The 24,049-nt window shown below is 40.3% G+C and overlaps 2 long non-coding RNA genes across 3 annotated transcripts; both read right to left on the bottom strand.

Annotated features, from left to right (window-relative positions):
- Positions 1–18,472: 18,472 nt before the first annotated feature.
- On the bottom strand, positions 18,473–18,941 carry LOC148018389 (uncharacterized). Its single transcript, XR_015687644.1, has 3 exons — positions 18,808–18,941; positions 18,634–18,724; positions 18,473–18,543 (listed from the first exon to the last, which is right to left on the bottom strand). It is a non-coding gene; the product is annotated as an uncharacterized LOC148018389 (long non-coding RNA).
- Positions 18,942–19,574: 633 nt separating this feature from the next.
- On the bottom strand, positions 19,575–21,083 carry LOC148018388 (uncharacterized). Of its 2 annotated transcripts, XR_015687790.1 has the most exons (5): positions 20,997–21,083; positions 20,812–20,904; positions 20,264–20,667; positions 19,971–20,138; positions 19,575–19,727 (listed from the first exon to the last, which is right to left on the bottom strand). It is a non-coding gene; the product is annotated as an uncharacterized LOC148018388 (long non-coding RNA). The 2 variants fall into 2 exon arrangements; XR_015687789.1 differs by lacking the exons at positions 19,575–19,727; positions 19,971–20,138 and having other exon boundaries at positions 20,611–20,731; positions 20,997–21,077.
- Between the last annotated feature and the right edge of the window lie 2,966 nt (positions 21,084–24,049).

The following is a 24,049-nucleotide window of genomic DNA, read 5'->3' as shown; positions in this document are numbered from 1 at the left end:
TTTTTTAATTTATTAGAATTACTATTAAGTAAAAAATTTGAAAATCATCATTCTCGTATGTAAAATAGATAATTATGAAACATAGCATTTTATTTTCATGAATAAGTGTAGTGTAGTTGAATGATAAAAATATATTGTTGTCATTAGCATCAACGGATGCTACACATAAACAAAGTCACAGAGCATTCTTTAAGACTTGTAGAAGAAGGAAAACTATGACTTGTAGAAAAACATCATTTAAACCCTTTACTGCAACTTGGTATAACATATACAAATTCGAATCATCTTGGGCAATAGAATGTAAAAGCATCGATGGAAGACTAATAATGTGCGAATCTGATGCCAGGAGGCATAGTCACGGAGGATTCCGTGAGATATTACGATGGATTTTGTAAAATTTATTTGTTGACCGGGACTTGTACATAAGGTGGATTCCTTGTGCGAGAAGTTGACGAGGATGCCTATCCTTCTCGAGAGTTTTATTAATTAATGTGTATGTGGGTGATTTCACAGTGGGTGATTTTGCAAAATTCATATTAATTAATTAAGCTTTAACGAGTTTAGAGTGAGCACTCAAATTAAATTAAGGTTAGGACAATGTTCCAACCTATTTTAATCATTTGTAGCTGAAAACTGCTAGGTATTCACTATTGTTTGTTTATTTTATTTATAAACAATTGTGAATGCTTCAGTTAATGTGTAGAGCAGGTTGCAATGGCTTTGGGTAGCACTGGGCATTAGCGTAAGTCCAAGCGTAAATTTTATAATTATGATTAGTTATCTTAAGTATAATATATAACATTATGTATTTATATGATATTGTATTATTAAAATTATTACTCTATTTGTAAGTTATAAGTTTAAACTTCTTAATAATAATTAGATCATTGTCCTTAGTACTATTAATTTATTTGTTTTTAATATAGAATATTTTAGAATATGAGATTTAAGATATGCTTTTTTTGAAATAAGCTTTCTTTATGGAATACCTTGCTATTTTCTTAATGTGGTTAAGTTGTAGAAGGCTTTCCTAGCTTTCTTTATAAAAGTAATAGGATCACGCACAAAACAAGAGAACAGGGTGAAAACTGAGTATTTTCATTTGTCCCTCATTCGGAATCGGAATTCAAAGCTTCAAGAGTCGTTTTGGGGGGGTTTGGCACGCTCCGAACACGATAGTGATGTCAAAACGTCAAGATTCAGAGCACAGAATTTTCTGTAGCAACTGAGCATGTCATAGGATACATCTTGATTCTTAAAACTCTGTATTTCAATTGATATTTTGTTGAGATGTTTGCAATCATACCTACTTCAATCTCTTTGGAATGAGCAGTGAGGACTCAAGACAAGAATCCCATAAGCATAGTAGGAGGATGTACTGCCTAAACTTTCCTATAAAGCATTGTACTTGCTTCTTTTCCGTTAATGATATGAAAGTACTCTTTTCTTTTCAGTAAAGTGTCTATATCATAATCTACACACAAGATTGTGTTTATGAGTCCAATTCTCAATCTTGGAACCTAATTCACTTGTGTGACAGTTAGTCTTGTTTGTGTCCATATCTTCATGAGTTTGGTCTTCGTCTTCCAACCTCCATAGCTTCCGCATTGCCATGTCCTAGATCCATGTTTTTACACGGTGTTAGAGCCTAGTCGGGCATGGCTCAGCTCGACTTAGCTCTTCTCTACTCTCTCTCTCAGTCCCTTTTCAACTTTGGTCAACTTAGTTCCAGCCCATGACTTCATCTCTCAACTCTACCTTCACTTGAGCTTCCATGGCAGCCATAGCCAGCTGCACCATGTCAGCTTGAAGCTCTTATATCTCACTCCACAGATCAAATCTCCTGGAGCTTCCTTCTAGAAAAATATTCCCTGCTTCTAGAGCTTCTTTTTGTCACCTCAATCACTGACATCAAGCAACCATAAGAGCTTAGCATTGTCAAAATTCTTAGTCACTACCATAGCTTGCAACTGTGGCCTGTAGGACATACCCTGCTTGGAGTCCCTGGATCTCTCAATACAAAGCATATCTCCTCTTACTTTTTTCTAGAGGATCATTCCTCAACTCAAGGCGCTCCTTCTTGGCCCATCAAACCTCGACATTATTCGTTGTTGAGCCTAGCATTATCGTTTTTGCATATCATTGTCCAGAATTGCACCCGTGCTGATCGAACGCCCTGATATCTCTCTGCGTAGCGCACAATTTCAGTAGCCATCATAGGACATTGATAGCCTATCAAGTTAGCTTCATTTCCATATAAAAAGTTTTAAAAATGATCAAGTATAGCTCCTGCAATGTCAGAAAAACTAGGATGTCCCCATAAACCCTAATTGTGACTCCATAGACATTTTCACCGCAACCCATTGCCACTCTGATATACTATCTCAACATCAAATCAAGGAGGGAAAGGACCTGGAAAGATTGAAGAAGGATCGACGACCCCGAACAAAGATTATTCAAGTTCGACATCAACTCAGACATAGTCTTTACATAGTGTGCTTTCACACTGTCATTACTTGTGTCTCTTGACACATTGTAATCTGCTCTTCCACTGATAAAATCTGAGAATTCTGGAGTTGATTTGCTGCTGTCCTACAAATCCAACATGGGAAAAGACTCTCTAACAACTCCTTCAAAAGGAGTCGGGTTTCACACCTGGGAAACCCACATCAAACTCATCCTGATGAAGAAGGGCCTCTGGGCCATTACCACTGGAAAAGAAAAGAAGCCTCGTGATGCAGACCTTGTAGTCACTTGGCAAAAGAATGATGATAAGTCTCGAGCCATTATCAAACTAGAGCTAAACGACATCTATATCCACCATGTGGATAACTGTAATACTTCACAAGTTACATGGAAGAGACTTGACACTTTGTTTAGTACATAGTCTAAGTCATCAAAGTATGGTCTCTTTATTGAAATTTTCAAGCTTGAAATGAAGTCCAGCACATCACTTGCCACACATCTAAATTACATGGAAGGACTTCTAACCCAGCTTGCAGGAATCGACATTAAAATGGAAAAAGATGTTTGCATTGGTGTTTTGCTCAAAAGTTTACCTCTTGAATATAATAATGTATCAACAACTCTAATCAACATGCCAAACCCTAAGCTTGTTGATATCCAGGCATCATTGTTAGAGGAAGAAAATAAGCTAAAAACGAAGGAAGAACCAAGAACCTCTAGAGATTAATAAGCATTATATGTTGGCAATAGGTACAAAGGCAAGAAGGATCAACTTTTTTGTGACTTATGCAAAAGGATTGGACACACCGAGAAGTTCTGTCGCCACGCTAGAAAGAGGTCCCAAAAGGCCTATCTAGTTGTTGTTAAAGAAGAAGAAGAACATGGATGGAGTTCGTGGTGAAAAAGATGAAAAGGGGAAAGTCCTCGGTTTTGAATGGCCTCCCTGTGGAGTTCTTCAACCACAGGTACACAAGCCTTACATCTTGATTTTATATCAGCTAAAACAAGTTGTTTTGATCGTAAACAATACGAGCATGACTTGGCTACAAAGGGACATTGATAACTACAAGTACACAAACAAGCATAGTTCCAATGAGGAGGTCATCATGCACATCTTGTGCTACAGTGTTCTTGCTTCAATATCAGGATCCCCATCCTGGCATTGGCTAACTTGAAGAACCTTATCACAATGGTCAATATATGGGGCATGCCTCATTTCTTCCTTAGGTTCTTACTATTGTTGCAGATGAGGTCACTAGTACAAGGTGGGCCGAGATCAACAAGTTGGAATGCATTCCAAAGGAGTTCAATCCTGAATTTTCATAGAAAGACTATCCTATTGAGTGTGCCATCCTCTTCCACACCAAGTTTTATATTTTCTTCAGCTAGTACATCCTTGGCAGAGCTACTTATGTTGGGCACATCCTGCACCATGTCATTAGACACGAGATTGAACATAGGGGCTCCTTACATGCATATGCTATCCTATGGCTACATAAGGCAAACGTTGCAAATACAAGAAACGAGATGTGTGTGTACATTCTGTCCAACGATGATCGATGCAATTCGATAAGAAAACTAAGAGCCATCGTCATAACAAAGCAAATTCATAGGTGCCATCGTGCCTGCTATATAACCAAAAGTAATAGACACGGTAAATGCAAGTACGGATTTCCATAAGCCTCACATGACGATATGAAACCAAGAATGGACCCTAAAACTCAACAATACATCTATTAACGTCCTGGAGATAAGCACCGAAATGTTGTGCCATATCACCATACGCTATTGCTCCTTTGGAGAGCTCACATAAATATTCGACGAGTAACAAAATCTTCAATTTCTTATTACCTGCTCAAGTACGCAATGAAGCCAGAGCCAATCGAAAAGTTAAACATCTAGACATAAGATGTGAAAAGATTGGGGTTGTAAGAATTGGACTCAAACAAACAAAAAATAATCTCCGCCACAATATTGTGCAAGCCAATGTCACCCACTAAAGTCGTGTTAAATTGCATGCAAATCCCAATAATCACATGAAGTAAGTTCGTCGAGTACATCAACAACTTCCCTACACAAATACGACAACGGAAGCTCACAAGGACATGGAATATCATTATGCATCCTATAGACCTTTACTATGCCTTGCCATCGAGCTAAGAGCATGAAACATTCTACCACTACCACAAAAACTATAGCATTACCAAAACCACCAATACATCTATTCACGAACCCCCTCTCTACGACACTTATAGCAATATCGTGGAATAGCATACAAGACTGGTACGATTCACTGATTTTTACCTAGGACACCAAACTGAAGGTTTCTTCTTTAACACATTACTGCAATACAAGTCAGAGAACTGAACTAATAAGCATCAATAACTCAGCATAATCATACTACATTGAGTACCAACTTCGTGGAATTGTGGCCAATTAGGAAGACCTTGAAATGTTCATTACGAACTACATGCAAAGAAACTTGCTCATCTCGGATGTCTACACATCAATTGACAAACATGATCATTCAAAAGATCCCTTTCATAAAAGACAACCTAGCTACATTCTATGTACCTCCACAAGCTTTTGATTGAGAAAGTAGCGTTACATCAATAAGGATGAAGATGTTACATCTCATGAAAGAGTTTCGAAAAATTCCTGACAGTACTCTAACAACAAAACAATGAGCTATCTACAACCACCTCATCGATGCGAGAGATAGCCTACACATTGTCAATGGTACACCAAGTAGTGGAAAGAGCTTCCTCATATGTTACTACAGTTACAACGTCATTGCCAAGAATAAGACCATACTGTTGACAGCAAGCACAAGAGTAGATGCAACTAGACTATGTAGCCAAATCCACCACAGTTCACTACTAGTTCAAGATACTAGTACGTGCACAGCAATATCCAGTATAGTTGCAAAGATGGACGAATGTTATATTGCAATAAGAGAAGGTGATGCAGCCATCATTGATGAGATGTCCATGTTAACAAGGATAACGTTCGATATAATAGTGCACTAGATAGTGAGTGTCTACCAAGGCTTGCTACTCAGTCCATTCAATAAGAAGCTCTAATATTATTTGGCGATCTTGCACACTTATTGCTTATCTCCAACCATCAAACCAAGTTCTACGAATAATGTGACATCACCTCCTCATCAAACTGGGCACATGGAAAGCACCACACTCTCCAAACCTTAGTTTGCCATGCACACACATGCCATTCCTACAATTTCTACAAGTGATCAGGCATCATTGCCCAATAAAGCAAGAGACACATGAATGCTTATATTAGTGCATGATCGATAAGAATGACGTCCTAGATTTTGTCGATCAAAAAACAACAATCATATGCACACAAAATGAAGATGTTTGTGCTACAACAAGAAAATACTACACAATCGAACAGATCCACACCATTAAAGTCCAAACAAATGCAAACAACGAGCTAACATGGCAGACTTGGCTACATGACAATAACTTTCATGAGATTGCAATTAGTGTAATTGCAATGATAACTGAGAACCTTGACCTCACTATAGGTGCAAAAAATGGTGCACTATATAAGATTAACCATATCGACACATCAAACGACAAAATGATGTCAAGAATCCATGTCATGATCCAATCAACGAACCAATAGCTCATCGTGTGGTGTAGCAAGCACCAACGCAAGGCACCGAATAACAAGTGGTACCATAAATCCATGTTCTCTTTTGACACTCATATACGTGATCCTCGATCATAAATCGCAAGGAGCAATAGTCAACCAAAAAACACTACTATACATAAAAAGCATGTTTGTGCTGGTCTAGTCTATGTAATGCTCTCTCCCATAACCGAAAAAAGAAATTTGCATATCGTTGGCCTTCCAAATCCATTTGCCTTCACTCCGACACCTTTCTTGACGCCATGACTCAAGTAGAGAAACAACACTGCTCAACAAAAAACAAACAAAGATTAAACACAATGCATTCTATTACACAACAAACTCATACGCTTCTTGTAGCAAGTAATAAAACAATCTTCTAAACCTTCTTTCAAACGTTGTTTGCTAAAAAAATAATGCGTTTTTCCAATTTTCTTCTCCTACGAATAGATTTATTAACATACTAATGTGCTTTCCTTATTTTCTCATGTATAGATACATAACACCCGTCAAGGCAAAGATAACTCTAGACGAGGTACACACAATCCATATGATACCTACTATGTATAAAAATACAAATATATTACTTTACCTAACCGCAATGGCCTGTGCATGCAGATGTTCCAGCTATACATTCAAAACTACAGGAACACCCAACACTAGATCGATAGCCGTCTTGCAAATACATAGAATCGCAGGTATGTAATGACAAACCAGATGAGAATGACAAATGTCGCTAGGCAAAAGCCATCAACATATGTCAACAGCTTCGCAACATACAACGACCTCTAAAAACTGATGGCCACATGCACTCAAATTCTCGATAATGAATGTCACATTGCACCATATGACAAGCTCACAACTGGTGCACAATCTCCTACAAACTTCGCAACTTTCATTTTTACTTGAAACAACAATGTTAACTCATTTGCACTTAACATGTAGGATCCCTCAAAGATATACTCGATAGACTTGAACTTGAGTACAAAGATACAACTGACAATCGACTACGAATAACCACGACCCAAATGCTATTGACCATAAGAACAAAAGGCATCGAAACATACCCAATTGAGCTGCTATACTATGGATTTAACATCTCGCTCAACCAATTGGTAGAAATCATGAAAAAAGAAGGCAAGGACACACTAGAAGATTACATGAAAAATAATCATTACAATTACGGTTGTGACAATCTTGCAATAACGATCGAGAAGGTCACATTCCTACTCAGCACAGAGGTCTACACCTAAAAACACAGTTCCAACTACGATCCATTCAACAACATAATCTATGTAACATGCAAGTTCTCAAATACGACTCCTTCTCAAACATTTAAAAAAAAAAAAAACTATAACAACTTTTCTCCCAGAAATGCAGACATAAGCAAACCAAGAAGAAACCAAACTTCTGCCAACACCAAGCTTCCAGCCTCAACACTTGCAAGTCCTACCACCAACTCAAGTACTTCCATATCATTCGGCACTATACGCAACCAAGACCCACGAGCCAGTCCAAAAATGTCAACGTAGAGACACAAAAGCAAGTGCTTCATCTACAGCATAAGATGTAAGAAAAACGACAATGAGTATGTAGGCCAGACGAAAAACATCGAGAAAAAAATCCAACAACACCGAAGAAATCCTGTCAAGAAAATGAAGATATAGAAACATTTCAACCGTCTGAGGATAACTTCAAGGTTAACATAGAAGCAATAGTCGATAGCATAGACAATGCTAGGAATTTTGAGCAAGCCACTATTTGTAAGAAAAATGCAATCGTGATTAGGATAAAACAATCTATACGGACACCCAACAAGATCTAAAAAGAATTATTTTTTAATGAGAAAAAACCTCATTTAACATAGCAAGAAAAAAGTGAATGTACAAACTTACAATCATTGACCCTAGCCATATAAGTATACATATTCTCCTTTGGAGATTCTCCATGTATTTAAACAACACTAAAACATGCATGAATTGCATATGAAACATTCGTACTCCTTCATTAATCTGCATCTGTCAACCTAGTTCAACAGATTATTTTGTTTGTGTTCGACAAAAATGAATATATGAAGAAAGAGGAGTTGTATTTAATTGAGGGCCCTCCACATAATGAGAGGGGGGGGGGGGGGGGGGCTCAGCACTATCTCCCACGGGGTCTATATGACCTCGGGGAGTTGGGATCAACGGCTCTCGTTGATCCCCCTCCTCACGACCATGGCGCAGACGTCGATCCCACGGGGTAGTAAACCCATCCTTGTTTGGTGAGCCCGCCCACAATCTTAAACTCGTCCAGCTGGAAAAGTGCCCATCGATGGTACTTCTGATACGTGTATGCGCATGTGAAACTGGAGACGCCTTAACTCCTTATAATTGGGAGGGGCCCAGAGAATGTGCCACCGCCAACAAACAGGGTGACGTCTAATCTTGGGAGCATGCGAAGTCCCAGATGCCCCGGCGTTCATCGTTCCTTCCGTTCTCGTTCTCTCTCTCTCTCATACCCACAGTAGCTGTAGCCTGCGCATCCCTCAGCTCGGCGTCTTCATCCCTCCCACAGTTTGGCATGAATACCCTCCCACAGTAGCATGCACATCCCAACTCCCCCAGCTCGTGAAGACCCGAGCACAGTAGCGTGCGCATCTACACTCCCCAGCTCGCACAGTAGCGTGCACATCTCCTAATTCGGCGTCTGAGACTCCCTCCCACAGTTCAGCGTCTTCATCCCTCGACCCACAGTAGCGTGCCCATTCGGCGTCTTCATCCCTCACACAGTGGTCTTTATCCCTCCCACAGTCGGCGTGGCCATTCGGCTCAAACCTCCGTCTTCATCCCTCCCACAGTCGGTGTGGCCATTCGGCGTCTTCATCGGCACTATCTCCGGTCTCAGGTTGCAACGTCTGCGCCTTAGCACATTAGGTCTCAGGCCCAACCTCAGCACTATCTCCCACATCAGGTCTTCATCGGCACATTAGGTCTCAGGCTGCAACATTGATCCCAACTCTGTCTTCATCCATTGTCTTCATCCCTCCACAGGAGCGTGCCCAGTCCGTGACACAGGAGGCTGCAGCGTGACCGTGACTCAGGAGGCTGCAGCGTGACGCCTGTATGGGAGACTGCAACGTCTCAGGAGGCGCAAGCATCTTCATCAGTGTGACGCCTGTGTGGGAGGCTGCAACGTCTTCATGTGCGTCTCAGGAGGCTGCAACTTCTAAGGAGGCTGCCGTTACAGGAGGTTGCCCAGTCACAGGAGGCACCGTGGGAGAAGGACGCTGCTGCGTCTTCATCTGCGTGACGTCAAGGCTCCTCCTCTATCAAGTTTGTTCTTTTTATTTTTGAATGTAATTACTACTTCACATTATAAAGATCAAAGTTATATTATTTGTGGGAGAGCACGTCGAGGCCTACGACTTGCGGCTAGTCGCTGTTCGAGTGTGCTTTGCTGGGCTTGGGGCAGCCTCTGTTTATTGCTTTCGTGCTAGGACAGAAGGTAATGATCCTCATCATGTTGTCTTCTTTGTAGATGTCTTACGCTTCACTGTCTATGTCTCAATACACAATAGATGAGGATCCTAAATTCTGTGTGTGTTGAAGCCATATTATGTATTCTTGGTGCCTTTGAAGGATTCAAGGTAGTACGATGGATTAGAATGTTGTAACCTTTTCATGTCAGCAAGTAATGATTTTTTATCTATTCATAAATTGCCACACCTTGTCTCATTTTGTCTTGGTCTCTCGCTCTTGGTTGATTGCCTTGATCAATAAAATGGATTAGACTAGCATCAATGTGATTGAATATGGATTAGACTAACATTTGGGGCTCACAATATTTGGAAAACCTTGCATCTTTCAATCCTTTTGTATAATTTCACAGTAATCTCATAACAATGCTCTCTTTGGATGCAAACATATTGATGTTGGAAGAGTTACTTATGTTGGAAGTGCCAATGCTTGGAGTTAGTAGTACCATATTGTATACATGATAAGCATAGTCCAAGTGCCATCACTTGGCATTTTCAAGGTTTGTTGATTAGGTCTCTATGTTGCTAACGTCACTATCATTTTGCAATTAAAAAATGTGCTAACGTCACTATCACTTGGCAAGTGTTGGAAACTGTATGAATGTGTTGAGTCTCAATCCTTCTCAAAATTCATTAATTGGAATCATACAAGAATTCCAACAACCATAGCATAGTCCAAGTGCCATCACTTGGCATATTCAAGGTTTGTTGATTAGGTCTCTATGTGCCTAACGTCACTATCATTTTGGAATATGATCACAATGAAAAACCTCAAGCTTGGTTACAATCGTAGTAATGGGACTACCCCTAATGTAGTCACAAGTCTAATGTCATTTTCAAATATTATTACAATGTAGAACCTCGATCTTGGTTCCAGCCACATTAATGAGACTATCCTTGATGTAGTTGCAAGCCCACCAATCATCACTTTTAGCTTTTTCCATGCCCCAAAATCTACTTAATGGCCGCATACCATTAGGGATATGGCAATTAATACATGTGCAAAGCATAGATCTACCTATAGATCATCTATATAGGTCAATTTTGGCGAGTTTTGGGAATTGTATGAATGTGTTGAGTCTCAATCCTTCTCAAAATTCATCAATTGGAATCATATAAGAAGCCCAACAACCATGTTACAAAGTCAAAATATATATTATTGCACTAGGAACAATAAGGCAAGGCACTAGTACTTGGAAGTGGTTGTAGTGAGGTGATAGCTTGGTGAAGAATTGTATTATTAGAGGTTTCTGACCTACTATTGATAGCCTACCATATTTTTGAATAGGATACATCAATTATTTGATGGATGGACTTTTTTATTGTTACTAAATTGAACACATCTAGTCATTAGATTGGATGTGGCATCCACCATTGGTCACAAATCATGACATATTCAATATTTGGTCTTTCATCAAGCATGCCCACAAAAGTAAGCCATGCTACTCATTTTTTGAAGAGCATGTTGATTATTTTGCTAATCTAGGATGGGGCTAACAATATTTGGGAAGCATTATGGATTACTCATTTCTTGTTGTCATGTACTTGTCATGATGGATTACTTTATGAATTCTGTTATGTTACATGGTTTATGTCATGGTTATGAGTAGTTATGGACTACTCACTTTTTGTTGTAACGTACTTGTCATGGATTAGGTGACATGGATTTTTTTATGGATTATAAGTAATTATGTCATAGAGTTCTCACTTCCTTTGCACTTAGTTGACATGTACTTGGTTATGAGTAGTTATAAACTTCTCACTTTTTGTTGTTTTGTGACATGGATTATCCAATGGTTATGAGTAGGTACGCACGCTTTTACCTCCGGCAAATGACTCCACGCACTCGCAGCCATCCTTCGTCGGATGTCCATTTGCAAAAAAATACCAGAGTAAGATACCCTATTTAATATTTGTTTAGGGTTTTCTTGACGTTCATTATTGATTTCTCACATATTGTGTAGTTCCGTTTCTTTTTTTTTAGGTTGCATCATCTCCTCGACATACTCGTAGAGGGGTTCGGGCGGCAGGTGCATCTCAGACATCCATCGAAATAGATGTGCCGAGCTACACTCAAGTAAGTGTTTATCCTACTTTCGGTTTTGTTAGTAAGCATACTTCTAAGATGTGATACTTAATAGAATGTCACTTTACATAGGAAAACCCACCATACATGGAGATCACACTGCCTGATGGGTCTCTTACCCGTCAGTGCCGTGTGGATATTGTTTGTCCGAAGAGGCATGTCAACATAAAGAGACGGGCAAGGATGATACAGCATTTGAAGGATGAGCATGGTATCCATTATGATATTCCATGTCGAAAGACCGGTCGTCCCATAGGCACACAGCATACTCGCCATACTGTTGGTGCTTGGCACCGCCAGGCAGAGGCTCGGTTCTCTAACCTTGAAAGAAAGTTGAGTTTGGCCCAGAGTAAGTACGAGAAGGCTCAGTATGTGAGAGCGAGATCATTATGGGACTTACTCGAAGATGCTGAGCGTACCATGGAGAGGCAGAAGTATGTGGAGGCATTTGTGAGTAGACAGATGGGCAAATATGATTCCAAAAGAGATGAGCATGTGCGGAGAACTCAAAGTCGAATAGCGGATGGCTACCAAAAACATGTAAGTCTCTTACCTGATATTGTTTTTTCTTCTATAGTATCATATGCGAATGCAATTTTATTACCTTGGCCTTGAGTTTATCATTTTTTATATATGTATATTCACTCACAAGTTGCCTTCCTTAGAAACGACCTCACACACGAGAGTCTGAGGATGTGCCTCATATTGATGATGAGGGTCAAGTCCTAGACCACCATCCTGAGTTGCAAACAGTGGAGCGAAACTTTCATATGGAGATGGATAGCTTGTTGCGGACTGGTCCTCCATCCACTGGCGATGTTATGGATTTTCAGGTTAGTTTATGGGCAAGTTTGTGGCTTATGGTTATGGTTATGGATTATGTTATGGTTATGCTAGGATTACGATGGTTATGTTAAGGTTATGGTTATAGTTGTGGTTATGGTTATGTCATGTCATGATTGTGCTATGGTTATGTTAGGTTATGGTTATGGTTATATTATGTCATGTTAGGTTAATGCTTTAGGATTATGGTTATGGTTATGTTTATGGTTATGGCATTGTAGGGCGAGGGGAGTAAGCGCTTCACGTCGCTCCTCCTATCACCTCGACCCACCCCAATCACCATCTCCTCCCCTCTTGAGTATCCAAGCGACGCTCCCCATTGCATATTCACAATTGGTTGTAGTTCGGTTGACATATTTAAGAATGGCTCTCCTGTCAAGACGAAGGCGCAAAAAATTACCACCTCAAGGTGCGTTCTTATTAATTGTAATGCTTTCATTGTGTTGTATTTCTTGTACTTGTGCTTGGTTGCATTGTATGTGGTTGCTTTTTGGTATTATTTTAGGTTAGAGAGTTCCGTACATATCGAGTTCATGGCTCTATGTTCAAAACTCCGTGTGGATGTCGAGCATGCTTTGTTGGATGCATTGCGGTGCATAGAGGAAGCATCCACCCGTACTATGAATTTGTTCGCCATGTAAGTTTACTAAACTAGTTATAGCTTTCTTGGTGGTTGCCTGATGATTAGGGCTAGGGGTTTTGTTATTTTACTAAACTAATTTTGGCTTTCATTCATAGTTGGATGGAGTATGTGATTCCAAGAGAGCACGTGCATGATGTATGTTTTGTGGATAGTCTGTGGTTTCCATACATCAATATGGTTGAGCCACAAGACGATAGTGTTTCATTGAGAAATTACTTTGATAGCTGCGATCCCACGAGGGCCACATTTATATTTCTTCCAGTGCTTGTGAGGTTTGTAGTCCCTTTATGCATACTTAATGGAAATGACAAATCATAGCCCTTTGATGCACTAGTTTTAATAGCATTATTTGATGTACATGTCACATTGGTGTCCTTTTGTGGTCTTCAACCCTATGCTAAAAAGGGTTGAAAAATTACCTGGTGATCAGGGAGCCATCCTATGCCTTGACTCGTTGGAATGCACTGATTTCACGGCATGTCTACCCTATGTACACATGTATCTTAACAATCTATATGCATCCATGTAATATGTTGTGTCACATATGTATTATGTTCATCTCTTTTGTATCTATGTTTCAGGGCCGTGTTTGCATTATCGAGGCTTTGTACTGACCCAGCGTGTGCCAAGTTTCTATCGGACGTGGATAAAATGAAGCTCATCCACATTAAGGTGTGTCACTATAGTGTTAAAGTAATGCTGTCACTTAGAAATGTAACATAGGGAAGTTCACATAAAGATGACTAGAATCCCTTTTCACAGGCCCCTCAACAAACAAATGCAGTAGACTGTGGATTCTATGTGATGGCTTTCATAAGACTACTCATCGAGGGTGGCGTGGTTGGAAAACCAACCAAAAACTGGGTAAGCCTATACTGGTATAATTGCTTTTGCTATGCGACTTTGAATGGTCTAGTGTGCATACGTCAATCCATAATCAACTTATCGTATTGCGATTAACAAGAAAATGGTTCAATGCCACCTACGTTACAACTTTGAAGGACGACCTTTACCAGTGGGTACTTGGAGTGTTGGAGAGGTGATCTTGTGTGGATTTACTTGGTTTGTGACATTTACTTGGTTTGTGGCAGTCATGGACTTATGGTCATGTACTTGGTTTGTAGCAGACATGTACTCACTTGTCAAGGTCTTATGGTCTCTTATGTAATGATACATATGCAAGGTTTCAATTGTGTTGTTTTCTTATGTAAAGGTTTCTTTTATGTCAAGTTTTTTTATGCCAAGGTAATGCTTTCATGCTATGGTTTGGGGTTTATTACATCACGGTTTTACATGGGCAAGTTTGGGGTTTATGCTATGGTTTAGGATTTATAACGTCATGGTTTCATTTGTTAAGTTTTTTAATGCAAGGTTTCGTTTGTTAGGTTTTTTTATGTCAAGGTAATGCTTTTATTACGTCATGGTTTATGGTTCATTTGTTAAGCTTTTTTATGTCAAGGTAATGCTTTTATGCTATGTTTTGGGGTTTATTAGGTCATGGTTTATTATGTCGTGGAGCTATTCTCCTCCATCTACTTGCTTTTATTTTCATGCAACACTTAGTTTTTTAATGCAAGGTTTCATTTGTTAGGTTTTTTTATGTCAAGGTAATGCTTTTATTACGTCATGGTTTATTACGTCATGGTTTATGCAAGGTTTCATTTGTTAAGCTTTTTTATGTCAAGGTAGTGCTTTTATGCTATGTTTTGGGGTTTATTACGTCATGGTTTATTATGTCGTGGAGCTATTCTCCTCCATCTACTTGCTTTTATTTTGAGAGAGTTGAGTGAGTTGAATCCGACCATGAAACATGTAATAAAGTAAACTAAAACGAGCTATGAACCAAAATACTCAAATGCAAAATGAAAGATGATGCGACTCCAAGGTTTAACGAAGAGTTGCATGAGAAAGAAGGAGGTTCGGTTGACATGGACACAAATAAGGTGTGGAAGTTAAACTCAAAGTAAACTCAGGATTAAGAAGAAATCTTAAATCCTCTTTTAGCTCAAATGAGAACTTGAAAGCTACATACAAGTCTTAAAGTTCTAGAGCTATCTAAGTACTAGGCTTATATTGAAATTATGACCTATCCTTGGAGGTGAATATGTAAAGTTTCCTTGTATGCATCTATGTGCTCATGATGTATTGTTGTCATTTGCCATACATTATGCAATCATATGCAAATTTTCTACCATCAAAGTTTGTGTGAACACATTGATAGGGACGAATGCAAAGTTTGCCATACACATTGTTAGAGACGAATGCAAAGTTTATTGCGTCAAGGTTTATTATGTCTTTGTTTATTATGTCAATGAATAGAACGAATGCAACGAAAGCAACGAGCACATGCTTGCATCCTCGCGCAACGAGCACATGGTTAATGCTTTAGGATCTTATGATATGGTTTAGGGTAATGGTTCAGGCTTTAGTGTTTGGACAATGAATAGAACAGATGCAAGAATGAGACACCAAAATCAACAATGAGATGCCAATGGGATTTCACTTAAATGGACAATCATGTGTACAATACAAACATTCTGAACCTAGATGCCAAGACTTCTGTGATCATGGACCCATCAGGGAACGAGAGAGAAAATTGTCGCTCCTCATTCTTACTGTTGTAGGTGCAATACAAAATACGACAAGTGCCAATGTAAGACTCACCATACAATCGCACCGCCCTGCCGATCAAGATAGAATCCGTTGGATGAGGAGCATACTGCAAGGATAGAGGGAGCAGTGCATGGCAAGTATGGCATGAATACACTACGAGAGGGTCCACCAAAAATGTTTTGGTGCAGCAATGAGGACAATATATCCGCGGTTTTGGGCTAAACCTTACACGACCCCTCCCTCGTTGATGCTTGCGCCTTAACACGCCTGTGATAGATGGACGCTTGGGTTGTGATGAAGACTCCCCCCTCTCATTTGGACGATGACGATGATCCTTGCCATGCCCTAGGCGTGTCTGTGTGACATTTTCCTGGATTTGATAGATCCCACCCTTTTTAGGCATGTCAATCTCCTGTGGTGTGAACATGTGAACAAGAGACTCTTTAGCACTTTCCAATTGGCGCATACAAGCATCCATCTGTGCCGCTGTGTAGGATGGAATCCCATCCTCAATCCTTTGAAGGAGCCCTCTAAAGTCTGTGATGGAGGACATGAGATCCCCTTCCTGCACACCACCATCGGAACCTGGTGAAGGGATCTTGCTCTATCAAGTTTTGAATGTAATTACTTCACCAGGTTCCGATGGTGGTGTGCAGGAAGGGGATCTCATGTCCTCCATCACAGACTTTAGAGGGCTCCTTCAAAGGATTGAGGATGGGATTCCATCCTACACAGCGGCACAGATGGATGCTTGTATGCGCCAATTGGAAAGTGCTAAAGAGTCTCTTGTTCACATGTTCACACCACAGGAGATTGACATGCCTAAAAAGGGTGGGATCTATCAGATCCAGGAAAATGTCACACAGACACGCCTAGGGCATGGCAAGGATCATCGTCATCGTCCAAATGAGAGGGGGGAGTCTTCATCACAACCCAAGCGTCCATCTATCACAGGCGTGTTAAGGCGCAAGCATCAACGAGGGAGGGGTCGTGTAAGGTTTAGCCCAAAACCGCGGATATATTGTCCTCATTGCTGCACCAAAACATTTTTGGTGGACCCTCTCGTAGTGTATTCATGCCATACTTGCCATGCACTGCTCCCTCTATCCTTGCGGTATGCTCCTCATCCAACGGATTCTATCTTGATCGGCAGGGCGGTGCGATTGTATGGTGAGTCTTACATTGGCACTTGTCGTATTTTGTATTGCACCTACAACAGTAAGAATGAGGAGCGACAATTTTCTCTCTCGTTCCCTGATGGGTCCATGATCACAGAAGTCTTGGCATCTAGGTTCAGAATGTTTGTATTGTACACATGATTGTCCATTTAAGTGAAATCCCATTGGCATCTCATTGTTGATTTTGGTGTCTCATTCTTGCATCTGTTCTATTCATTGTCCAAACACTAAAGCCTGAACCATTACCCTAAACCAAGTACCCTAAACCATATCATAAGATCCTAAAGCATTAACCATGTGCTCGTTGCGCGAGGATGCAAGCATGTGCTCGTTGCTTTCGTTGCATTCGTTCTATTCATTGACATAATAAACAAAGACATAATAAACCTTGACGCAATAAACTTTGCATTCGTCTCTAACAATGTGTATGGCAAACTTTGCATTCGTCCCTATCAATGTGTTCACACAAACTTTGATGGTAGAAAATTTGCATATGATTGCATAATGTATGACATTTGAGCTAAAAGAGATTTAAGATTTCTTCTTAATCCTGAGTTTACTTTGAGTTTAACTTCCACACCTTATTTGTGTCCATGTCAACCTAACCTCCTTCTTTCTCATGCAACTCTTCGTTAAACCTTGGAGTCGCATCATCTTTCATTTTGCATTTGAATATTTTGGTTCATAGCTCTTTTTAGTTTACTTTATTACATGTTTCATGGTCGGATTCAATTCACTCAACTCTCTCAAAATAAAAGCAAGTAGATGGAGGAGAATAGCTCCACGACATAATAAACCATGACGTAATAAAACCCAAAACATAGCATAAAAGCACTACCTTGACATAAAAAAGCTTAACAAATGAAACCTTGCATAAACCATGACGTAATAAAAGCATTACCTTGACATAAAAAAACCTAACAAACGAAACCTTGCATTAAAAAACTTAAAAAATGAAACCATGACGTTATAAACCCTAAACCATAGCATAAATCCCAAACTTGCCCATGTGAAACCATGATGTAATAAACCCCAAACCATAGCATGAAAGCATTACCTTGGCATAAAAAAACTTGACATAAAAGAAACCTTTACATAAAAAAACAACACAATTGAAACCTTGCATATGTATCATTACATAAGAGACCATAAGACCTTGACAAGTGAGTACATGTCTGCCGCAAACCAAGTACATGACCATAAGTGAGACCATAAGTCCATGACTGCCACAAACCAAGTAAATCCACACAAGATCACCTCTCCAACACTCCAAGTGTCCACTGGTAAAGGTCCTCCTTCAAAGTTGTAATGTAGGTGGCATTGAACCATTTTCTTGTTAATTGCAATACGATAAGTTGATTATGGATTGATGTATGCTGCACACTAGACCATTCAAAGTCGCATAGCAAAAGCAATTATACCAGTATAGGCTTACCCAATTTTTGGTTGGTTTCCCAACCACGCCACCCTCGATGAGTAGTCTTATGAAAGCCATCACATAGAATCCACAGTCTACTGCATTTGTTTGTTGAGGGGCCTGTGAAAAGGGATTCTAGTCATCTTTATGTGAACTTCCCTATGTTACATTTCTAAGTGACAGCATTACTTTAACACTATAATGACACACCTTAATGTGGATGAGGTTCATTTTATCCACGTCCGATAGAAACTTGGCGCACGCTAGGTCAGTACAAAGCCTCGATAATGCAAACACGGCCCTGAAACATAGACACAAAAGAGATGAACATAATACATATGTGACACACCATATTACATGGATGCATATAGATTGTTAAGATACCTGTGTACATAGGGTAGACATGCCGTGAAATCAGTGCATTCCAACGAGTCAAGGCATAGGATGGCTCCCTGATCACCAGGTAATTTTTCAACCCTTTTTAGCATAGGATTGAAGACCACAAAAAGGCACCAATGTGACCTGTACATCAAAGAATGCTATTAAAACTAGTGCATCAAAGGGCTATGATTTGTCATTTCCATTAAGTATGCATAAAGGGACTACAAACCTCACAAGCACTGGAAGAAATATAAATGTGGCCCTCGTGGGATCGCAGCTATCAAAGTAATTTCTCAACGAAACACTATCGTCTTGTGGCTCAACCATATTGATGTATGGAAACTACAGACTATCCACAAAACATACATCATGCACATGCTCTCTTGGAATCATATACTCCATCCAACTATGAATGAAAGCCAAAATTAGTTTAGTAAAATAACAAAACCCCTAGCCCTAATCATCAGGCAACCACCAAGAAAGCTATAACTAGTTTAGTAAACTTACATGGCGAACAAATTCATAGTACGGGTGGATGCTTCCTCTACGCACCGCAATACATCCAACAAGGCATGGTCGACATCCACACGGAGTTTTGAACATAGAGCCACGAACTCAATATGTACGGAACTCTCTAACCTAAAATAATACCAGAAAGCAACCACACACAATGCAACCAAGCACAAGTACAAGAAATACAACACAATGAAAGCATTACAATTAATAAGAACGCACCTTGAGGTGGCACTTTTTTGCCCCTTCGTCTTGATAGGAGAGCCATTCTTAAAGATGTCAACCGAACTACATCCAATTGTAAATATGCAATGGGGAGCGTCGCTTGGATACTCAAGAGGGGAGGAGATGGTGATTGGGGTGGGTCGAGGTGATAGGAGGAGCGACGTGAAGCGCTTACTCCCCTCGCCCTACAATGCCATAACCATAAACATAACCATAACTATAATCCTAAAGCGTTAACCTAACATGACATAACATAAGCATAACCATAACTATAACCATAACCTAACATAACCATAGTACAACCATGATATGACATAACCATAACCACAACTATAACCATAACCTTAACATAACCATCGTAATCCTAGCATAACCATAACATAATCCATGTCCATAACCATAAGCCACAAACTTGCCCATAAACTAACCTGAAAATCCATAACATCGCTAGTGGATGGAGGACCAGTCCGCAACAAGCTATCCATCTCCATCTGAAAGTTTCGCTCCACTGTTTGCAACTCAGGATGGTGGTCTAGGACTTGACCCTCATCATCAATATGAGGCACATCCTCAGACTCTTGTGTGCGAGGTCATTTCTAAGGAAGGCAACTTATGAGTGAATATACATATATAAAAAATGATAAACTCAAGGCCAAGGTAATAAAATTGCATTCGCATATGATACTATAGAAGAAAAAACAATATCAGGTAAGAGACTTACATGTTTTTGGTAGCCATCCGCTATTCGACTTTGAGTTCTCCGCACATGCTCATCTCTTTTGGAATCATATTTGCCCATCTGTCTACTCACAAATGCCTCCACATACTCCTGCCTCTCCACGGTACACTCAGCATCTTCGAGTAAGTCCCATAATGAGCTCGCTCTCACATACCGAGCCTTCTCGTACTTACTCTGGGCCAAACTCAACTTTCTTTCAAGGTTAGAGAACCAAGCCTTTGCCTGGCGGTGCCAAGCACCAACAGTATGGCGAGTATGCTGTGTGCCTATGGGACGGCCGGTCTTTTGACATGGAATATCATAATGGATACCATGCTCATCCTTCAAATGCTGTATCATCCTTGCCCGTCTCTTTATGTTGACATGCCTCTTCGGACAAAGAATACCTACACGGCACTAACGGGTAAGAGACCCATCAGGCAGTGTGATCTCCATGTATGGTGGGTTTTCCTATGTAAAGTGATATTCTATTAAGTATCACATCTTAGGAGTATGCTTACTAACAAAACCGAAAGTAGGAAAACACTTACTTGAGTGTAGCTCGGCACATCTCTTTCGATGGATGTCTGAGATGCACCTGCCACCCGAACCCCTCTACGAGTACGTTGAGGAGATGATGCAACCTAAAAAAAAAGAAACGGAACTACACAATATGTGAGAAATCAATAATGAACGTCAAGAAAACCCTAAACAAATATTAAATAGGGCATCTTACTCTGGTATTTTTTCGCGAATGGACATTCGACGAAGGATGGCTGCGAGTGCGTGGAGTCATTTGCCGGAGGTAAAAGCGTGCGTGCCTACTCATAACCATTGGATAATCCATGTCACAAAACAACAAAAAGTGAGAAGTTTATAACTACTCATAACCAAGTACATGTCAACTAAGTGCAAAGGAAGTGAGTACTCCATGATATAATCCATGACATAATTACTCATAATCCGTTAAAAAATCCATGTCACCTAATCCATGACAAGTACGTTACAACAAAAAGTGAGTAGTCCATAACTACTCATAACCATGACATAAACCATGTAACATAACAGAATTCATAAAGTAATCCATCATGACAAGTACATGACAACAAGAAATGAGTAATCCATAATGCTTCCCAAATATTGTGAGCCCCATCCTAGATTAGCAAAATAATCAACATGCTCTTCAAAAAATGAGTAGCATGGCTTACTTTTGTGGACATGCTTGATGAAAGATCAAATATTGAATATGTCATGATTTGTGACCAATGGTGGATGCCACATCCAATCTAATGACTAGATGTGTTCAATTTAGTAACAATAAAAAAGTCCATCCATCAAATAATTGATGTATCCTATTCAAAAAATTGGTAGGTTATCAATAGTAGGTCAGAAACCTCTAATGTTACAATTCTTCACCAAGCTATCACCTCACTACAACCACTTCCAAGTACTAGTGCCTTGCCTTATTGTTCCTAGTGCAATAATATATATTCTGACATTGTGACATGGTTGTTGGGCTTCTTATATGATTCCAATTAATGAATTTTGAGAAGGATTGAGACTCAACACATTCATACAATTCCCAAAACTCGCCAAAATTGACCTATATAGATGATCTATAGGTAGATCTATGCTTTGCACATGTATTAATTGCCATATCCCTAATGGTATGTAGCCATTAAGTAGATTTTGGGGCATGGAAAAAGCTAAAAGTGATGATTGGTGGGCTTGCAACTACATCAAGGATAGTCTCATTAATGTGGCTGGAACGAAGATCGAGGTTCTACATTGTAATCATATTTGAAAATGACATTAGACTTGTGACTACATTAGGGGTAGTCCCATTACTACGATTGTAACCAAGATTGAGGTTTTTCATTGTGATCATATTCCAAAATGATAGTGACGTTAGGCACATAGAGACCTAATCAACAAACCTTGAATATGCCAAGTGATGGCACTTGGGCTATGCTATGGTTGTTGGGATTCTTGTATGATTCCAATTAATGAATTTTGAGAAAGATTGAGACTCAACACATTCATACAGTTTCCAACACTCGCCAAGTGATAGTGACGTTAGCACATTTTTTAATTGCAAAATGATAGTGACGTTAGCAACATAGAGACCTAATCAACAAACCTTGAAAATGCCAAGTGATGGCACTTGGACTATGCTTAGCATGTATGCAATATGGTACTACTAACTCCAAGCATTGGCACTTCCAACATAAGTAACTCTTCCAACATCAATATGTTTGCATCCAAAGAGAGCATTGTTATGAGATTATTGTGAAATTATACAAAAGGATTGAAAGATGCAAGGTTTTCCAAATATTGTGAGCCCCAAATGTTAGTCTAATCCATATTCAATCACATTGATGCTAGTCTAATCCATTTTATTGATCGAGGCAATCAACCAAGAGCGAGAGATCAATACAAAATGAGACAAAGTGTGGCAATTTATGAATAGATAAAAAATCATTACTTGCTGACATGAAAAGGTTACAACATTCTAATCCATCGTACTACCTTGAATCCTTCAAAGGCACCAAGAATACATAATATGGCTTCAACACACACAGAATTTAGGATCCTCATCTATTGCGTATTGAGACATAGACAGTGAAGCGTAAGACATCTACAAAGAAGACAACATGATGAGGATCATTACCTTCTGTCCTAGCACAAAAGCAATAAACAGAGGCTGCCCCAAGCCCAGCAAAGCACACTCGAACAGCGACTAGCGGCAAGTCGTAGGCCTTGACGTGCTCTCCCACAAATAATATAACTTTGATCTTTATAATGTGAAGTAGTAATTACATTTAAAAATAAAAAGAACAAACTTGATAGAGGAGGAGCCTTGACGTCACGCAGATGAAGACGCAGCAGCGTCCTTCTCCCACGGTGCCTCCTGTGATTGGGCAACCTCCTGTAACGGCAGCCTCCTTAGAAGTTGCAGCCTCCTGAGACGCACATGAAGACGTTGCAGCCTCCCACACAGGCGTCACGCTGATGAAGATGCTTGGGCCTCCTGAGACGTTGCAGCCTCCCACACAGGCGTCACGCTGCAGCCTCCTGAGTCACGGTCACGCTGCAGCCTCCTGTGTCACGGACTGGGCACACTCCTGTGGGAGGGATGAAGACAATTGATGAAGATGGAGTTGGGATCAATGTTGCAGCCTGAGACCTAATGTGCCGATGAAGACATGATATGGGAGATAGTGCTGAGGTTGGGCCTGAGACCTAATGTGCTGAGGCACAGACGTTGTAGCCTGAGACCAGAGATAGTGCCGATGAAGACGCCAAATGGCCAGCCGACTATGGGAGGTATGAAGACGGAGGTTTGAGCCGAATGGCCATGCCGACAGTGGGAGGGATGAAGACCACTGTGTGAGGGATGAAGACGCCGAATGGGCACGCTACTATGGGTCGAGGGATAAAGACGCCGAACTGTGGGAGGGAGTCTCAGACGCCGAATTGGGAGATGCACATGCTATTGTGCGAGCTGGGGGAGTGTAGATGCGCACGCTACTGTGCTCGGGTCTTCACGAGTTGGGGGAGTTGGGATGTGCACGCTACTGTGGGAGGGTATTCACGCCGAATTGTGGGAGGGATGAAGACGCCGAGTTGAGGGATGCGCAGGCTGCAGCTACTATGGGTATGAGAGAGAGAGAGAGAGAGAACGAGAACGGAAGGAACGATGAACGCCGGGGCATCTGGGTCTTCTCATGCTCCGAGGATTAGACGTCACCCTGTTCGTTGGCGGTGGCACATTCTCTGGGCCCCTCC

Source organism: Lygodium microphyllum, chromosome 21, assembly GCF_053477565.2.
Source record: "Lygodium microphyllum isolate KBCC chromosome 21, Lygodium_microphyllum_v1.1.10, whole genome shotgun sequence".
In the NCBI taxonomy this organism is placed as follows: Eukaryota; Viridiplantae; Streptophyta; class Polypodiopsida; order Schizaeales; family Lygodiaceae; genus Lygodium; species Lygodium microphyllum.
Note: the sequence above shows the minus strand (reverse complement) of the source record. Positions and strands in the feature narration are given on the sequence as shown.